Here is a 6,000-nt window from a genome sequence, read left to right as displayed (position 1 = left end):
CGCCTCCTCCAGCAGTCAGGGCCAGGTGGGTGCGCCTCCTCCAGCAGGGTAAGGTGGGTGCGCCTCCTCCAGCAGGGTAAGGTGGGGTAAGGTGGGCCAGCAGGGCCAGGTGGGTGGGTGCGTGTCCTCCAGCAGGGCCAGGTGGGTGAGTGCGTCTCCTCCAGCAGGGCCATGGCGAGGTAGGTGCTCTTTCTCCTTCCTCCAATTCCGGATCTGAAATAAAAACAAAATAGTATTTACAAAAAATGAAAACTCCAGCATGGCCAGGTGGGTGCTCTACCTCCAGCAGTCAGGGCCAGATGGGTGCGCTTCCATTAGCAGGGGCAGGGGGTGCGCCTCCTCCGGCAGGGCTAGGTGGTTGCTCTTCCTCCAGCAGAGGCAGGGGTGCGCCTCCTCCGGCAGGGGCATGTGGATGCTCTTCCTCCAGCAGGCGCAGATGGGTGTGCCTCCTCCAGCAGGGCCAGGTGTGTGCTCCTTCGCCAGCAGTGGCAGAGGGTGTGCCTCCTCAGCAGGGCCAGTTGGGTGCGCCTCCTCCGGCAGGGGCAGGTGAGAGCTCTTCCTCCTCCGACAGGGGCAGGTGGGTGCTCTTCCTCCAGCAGCCAGGGCCATGTGGTTGCTCTTCCTCCAGTAGGGGCAGGTGGGTGCGCCTCCTCCAGCAGCCGGTCAGTTTTGCTTCCTCCAGGTCAGGGGCAGCTCCTCCAGTTCGCCGGCCAAGTCAGGGGTAGCTCCTCCAGTCGCCGGCCAGGTCAGGGGCAGCTCCTCCAGTCGCCGGTCAGGTCGCCTCCTCCAGGTCAGGGGCAGCTTCTCCAGTCGCCGGCCAGGTCAGGGGCAGCTTCTCCAGTCGCCGGCCAGGTCAGGGGCAGCTTCTCCAGTCGCCGGCCTGGTCAGGGGCAGCTCCTCCAGTCGCCTCCTCCAGGTTAGGAACAGGGGCCAGCCAGGTCGCCTCCTCCAGCAGCCAGCCAGGTCGCCTCCTCCAGCAGCCAGCCAGGTCGCCTCCTCCAGCAGCCAGCCAGGTCGCCTCCTCCAGCAGCCAGCCAGGTCGCCTCCTCCAGCAGCCAGCCAGGTCGCCTCCTCCAGCAGCCAGCCAGGTCGCCTCCTCCAGCAGCCAGCCAGGTCGCCTCCTCCAGCAGCCAGCCAGGTCGCCTCCTCCAGCAGCCAGCCAGGTCGCCTCCTCCAGCAGCCAGCCAGGTCGCCTCCTCCAGCAGCCAGCCAGGTCGGCCCCTCCTGGTCAGGGGCGGGGGCAGGGGAGTGCGCCTCCTCCAGTCGCCGGCCAGTCCGGCCGGTCTCCCCGCCGAGGGGAAAGTGTCTGAGGGGTTGTGAATGTCCGCCTTATATAGGCTTAGCCAGTACTAGAGGTGGGGAACTTGGTAGTTTGAGAAAAACTATCGCTCGCTACCGATGGTGCCGACTATCGATAGTTCCCCACCTCTAGTCAGAACAGGTGGCGAATAATTAACCGATCTGAAATAAAAACAAACAATTAAATACAAAAAATTTTACCGCTTTACCTCCAGCAGGGTCAGGGCCAGGTAGGTGCGCCTCCTCCAGCAGTCAGGGCCAGGTGGGTGCGCCTCCTCCAGCAGTCAGGGCCAGGTGGGTGCGCCTCCTCCAGCAGTCAGGGCCAGGTGGGTGCGCCTCCTCCAGCAGGGTAAGGTGGGTGCGCCTCCTCCAGCAGGGTAAGGTGGGTGCGCAGCAGGGTAAGGTGGGCCAGCAGGGCCAGGTGGGTGGGTGCGTGTCCTCCAGCAGGGCCAGGTGGGTGAGTGCGTCTCCTCCAGCAGGGCCATGGCGAGGTAGGTGCTCTTTCTCCTTCCTCCAATTCCGGATCTGAAATAAAAACAAAATAGTATTTACAAAAAATGAAAACTCCAGCATGGCCAGGTGGGTGCTCTACCTCCAGCAGTCAGGGCCAGATGGGTGCGCTTCCATTAGCACGGGCAGGGGGTGCGCCTCCTCCGGCAGGGCTAGGTGGTTGCTCTTCCTCCAGCAGGGGCAGGGGTGCGCCTCCTCCGGCAGGGGCAGGTGAATGCTCTTCCTCCTCCGGCAGGGGCAGGTGGGTGCTCTTCCTCCAGCAGCCAGGGCCAGGTGGGTGCGCCGCCTCCTCCTGCAGTGTAAGGTGGGTGCGCCTCCTCCAGCAGGGCAAGGTGGGCCAGCAGGGCCAGGTGGGTGGGTGCGTGTCCTCCAGCAGGGCCAGGTGGGTGGGTGCGTCTCCTCCAGCAGGGCCATGGCGAGGTAGGTGCTCTTTCTCCTTCCTCCAATTCCGGATCTGAAATAAAAACAAAATAGTATTTACAAAAAATGAAAACTCCAGCATGGCCAGGTGGGTGCTCTACCTCCAGCAGTCAGGGCCAGATGGGTGCGCTTCCATTAGCAGGGGCAGGGGTGCGCCTCCTCCGGCAGGGGCAGGTGGATGCTCTTCCTCCAGCAGGCGCAGATGGGTGTGCCTCCTCCAGCAGGGCCAGGTGTGTGCTCCTTCGCCAGCAGTGGCAAAGGGTGTGCCTCCTCAGCAGGGCCAGGTGGGTGCGCCTCCTCCGGCAGGGGCAGGTGAGAGCTCTTCCTCCTCCGGCAGGGGCAGGTGGGTGCTCTTCCTCCAGCAGCCAGGGCCAGGTGGGTGCGCCGCCACCTCCTGCAGTGTAAGGTGGGTGCGCCTCCTCCAGCAGGGCAAGGTGGGCCAGCAGGGCAAGGTGGGCCAGCAGGGCCAGGTGGGTGGGTGCGTGTCCTCCAGCAGGGCCAGGTGGGTGGGTGCGTCTCCTCCAGCAGGGCCATGGCGAGGTAGGTGCTCTTTCTCCTTCCTCCAATTCCGGATCTGAAATAAAAACAAAATAGTATTTACAAAAAATGAAAACTCCAGCATGGCCAGGTGGGTGCTCTACCTCCAGCAGTCAGGGCCAGATGGGTGCGCTTCCATTAGCAGGGGCAGGGGGTGCGCCTCCTCCGGCAGGGCTAGGTGGTTGCTCTTCCTCCAGCAGGGGCAGGGGTGCGCCTCCTCCGGCAGAAGCAGGTGGATGCTCTTCCTCCAGCAGGCGCAGATGGGTGTGCCTCCTCCAGCAGGGCCAGGTGTGTGCTCCTTCGCCAGCAGTGGCAGAGGGTGTGCCTCCTCAGCAGGGCCAGGTGGGTGCGCCTCCTCCGGCAGGGGCAGGTGAGAGCTCTTCCTCCTCCGGCAGGGGCAGGTGGGTGCTCTTCCTCCAGCAGCCAGGGCCATGTGGTTGCTCTTCCTCCAGTAAGGGCAGGTGGGTGCGCCTCCTCCAGCAGCCGGCCAGGTCAGGGGCAGCTCCTCCAGTCGCCGGTCAGGTTGCCTCCTCCAGGTCAGGGGCAGCTCCTCCAGTCGCCGGTCAGGTCGCCTCCTCCAGGTCAGGGGCAGCTCCTCCAGTCGCCGGTCAGGTCGCCTCCTCCAGGTCAGGGGCAGCTCCTCCAGTCGCCGGTCAGGTCGCCTCCTCCAGGTCAGGGGCAGCTTCTCCAGTCGCCGGCCAGGTCAGGGGCAGCTTCTCCAGTCGCCGGCCAGGTCAGGGGCAGCTCCTCCAGTCGCCGGCCAGGTCAGGGGCAGCTCCTCCAGTCGCCTCCTCCAGGTTAGGGGCAGGGGCCAGCCAGGTCGCCTCCTCCAGGTTAGGGGCAGGGGCCAGCCAGGTCGCCTCCTCCAGGTTAGGGGCAGGGGCCAGCCAGGTCACCTCCTCCAGGTTAGGGGCAGGGGTCAGCCAGGTCACCTCCTCCAGGTTAGGGGCAGGGGCCAGCCAGGTCACCTCCTCCAGGGGCCAGCCAGGTCACCTCCTCCAGGTTAGGGACAGGGGCCAGCCAGGTCATCTCCTCCAGGTTAGGGGCAGGGGCCAGCCAGGTCACCTCCTCCAGGGGCCAGCCAGGTCACCTCCTCCAGGGGCCAGCCAGGTCACCTCCTCCAGGGGCCAGCCAGGTCACCTCCTCCAGCAGCCTGCCGATCGCCTCCTCCAGGTTAGGGGCAGGGGCCAGCCAGGTCACCTCCTCCAGGTTAGGGGCAGGGGCCAGCCAGGTCACCTCCTCCAGGGGCCAGCCAGGTCACCTCCTCCAGCAGCCAGCCGATCGCCTCCTCCAGGTTAGGGGCAGGGGCCAGCCAGGTCACCTCCTCCAGGTTAGGGGCAGGGGCCAGCCAGGTCACCTCCTCCAGGTTAGGGGCAGGGGCCAGCCAGGTCACCTCCTCCAGGGGCCAGCCAGGTCACCTCCTCCAGCAGCCAGCCGATCGCCTCCTCCAGGTTAGGGGCAGGGGCCAGCCGATCGCCTCCTCCAGGTTAGGGGCAGGGGCCAGCCAGGTCACCTCCTCCAGGTTAGGGGCAGGGGCCAGCCAGGTCACCTCCTCCAGGGGCCAGCCAGGTCACCTCCTCCAGCAGCCAGCCAATCGCCTCCTCCAGGTTAGGGGCAGGGGCCAGCCAGGTCACCTCCTCCAGGTTAGGGGCAGGGGCCAGCCAGGTCACCTCCTCCAGGTTAGGGGCAGGGGCCAGCCAGGTCACCTCCTCCAGGGGCCAGCCAGGTCACCTCCTCCAGGTTAGGGGCAGGGGCCAGCCAGGTCACCTCCTCCAGCAGCCAGCCGATCGCCTCCTCCAGGTTAGGGGCAGGGGCCAGCCGATCGCCTCCTCCAGGTTAGGGGCAGGGGCCAGCCAGGTCGTCGCCTCCTCCAGCAGCCAGCCAGGTCGTCGCCTCCTCCAGCAGCCAGCCAGGTCGTCGCCTCCTCCAGCAGCCAGCCAGGTCGCCGCCTCCTCCAGCAGCCAGCCAGGTCGGCCCCTCCTGGTCAGGGGCGGGGGCAGGGGAGTGCGCCTCCTCCAGTCGCCGGCCAGTCCGGCCGGTCTCCCCGCCGAGGGGAAAGTGCCTGAGGGGTTGTGAATGTCCGCCTTATATAGGCTTAGCCAGTACTAGAGGTGGGGAACTTGGTAGTTTGAGAAAAACTATCGCTCGCTACCGATGGTGCCGACTATCGATAGTTCCCCACCTCTAGTCAGAACAGGTGGCGAATAATTAACCGATCTGAAATAAAAACAAACAATTAAATACAAAAAATTTTCCCGCTTTACCTCCAGCAGGGTCAGGGCCAGGTGGGTGCGCCTCCTCCAGCAGTGTCAGGTGGGTTCACCTCCTCCAGCAGCCAGCCAGGTCACCTCCTCCAGCAGCCAGCCAGGTCACCTCCTCCAGCAGCCGGCCAGGTCGCCTCCTCCAGGTTAGGGGGCAGGGGCCAGCCAGGTCACCTCCTCCAGCAGCCGGCCAGGTCACCTCCTCCAGCAGCCGGCCAGGTCGCCTCCACCAGGTCAGGGGCAGGAGGTTGCGCCTCCTCCAGCAGCCAGCCAGGTTGCCTCCTCCAGTCGCCGGTCAGGTCATGGGGCACGGGGGTGCGCCTCCTCCAGTCGCCGGCCAGGTCGCCTCCTCCACGTTAGGAACAGGGGCCAGCCAGGTCACCTCCTCCAGCAGCCAGCCAGGTCGCCTCCTCCAGGTTAGGGGCAGGGGCCAGCCAGGTCACCTCCTCCAGCAGCCATCCAGGTCGCCTCCTCCAGCAGCCAGCCAGGTCGGCCCCTCCAGGTTAGGGGCAGGGGCCAGCCAGGTCGCCTCCTCCAGGTTAGGGCTCTTCCTCCAGCCGCCAGGGCCATGTGGTTGCTCTTCCTCAAGTAGGGCTAGGTGGGTGCGCCTCCTCCAGCAGCCGGCCAGGTCGCCTCCTCCAGCGGGGCCTGGTGGGTGCGCCTCCTCCAGCAGGGCCATGGCGAGGTAGGTGCTCTTTCTCCTTCCTCCAATTTCCGATCTGAAATAAAAACAAATTATTAATTACAAAAAATTAAAATGCTCCTCCTCCAGCATTGCCAGGTGGGTGCTCTACCTCCAGCAGTCAGGGCCAGGTAGGTGCGCCTCCTCCAGCACTCAGGGCCAGGTGGGTGCGCCTCCTCCAGCAGTCAGGGCCAGGTGGGTGCGCCTCCTCCAGCAGGGTAAGGTGGGTGCGCCTCCTCCAGCAGGGTAAGGTGGGGTAAGGTGGGCCAGCAGGGCCAGGTGGGTGGGTGC

At 65.7% G+C, this 6,000-nt stretch overlaps 1 long non-coding RNA gene across 1 annotated transcript; it reads right to left on the bottom strand.

The window, feature by feature from the left end:
• Positions 1-2,224: 2,224 nt before the first annotated feature.
• Positions 2,225-2,965, bottom strand: LOC123257084. Its single transcript, XR_006507020.1, has 3 exons — positions 2,871-2,965; positions 2,331-2,803; positions 2,225-2,263 (listed from the first exon to the last, which is right to left on the bottom strand). It is a non-coding gene; the product is annotated as an uncharacterized LOC123257084 (long non-coding RNA).
• Positions 2,966-6,000: the final 3,035 nt, after the last annotated feature.

This window comes from Drosophila ananassae, chromosome 2R, assembly GCF_017639315.1.
Source record: "Drosophila ananassae strain 14024-0371.13 chromosome 2R, ASM1763931v2, whole genome shotgun sequence".
In the NCBI taxonomy this organism is placed as follows: Eukaryota; Metazoa; Arthropoda; class Insecta; order Diptera; family Drosophilidae; genus Drosophila; species Drosophila ananassae.
The sequence above is the reverse complement of the archived record's forward strand: the minus strand, read 5'-3'. Positions and strand labels throughout refer to the sequence as shown.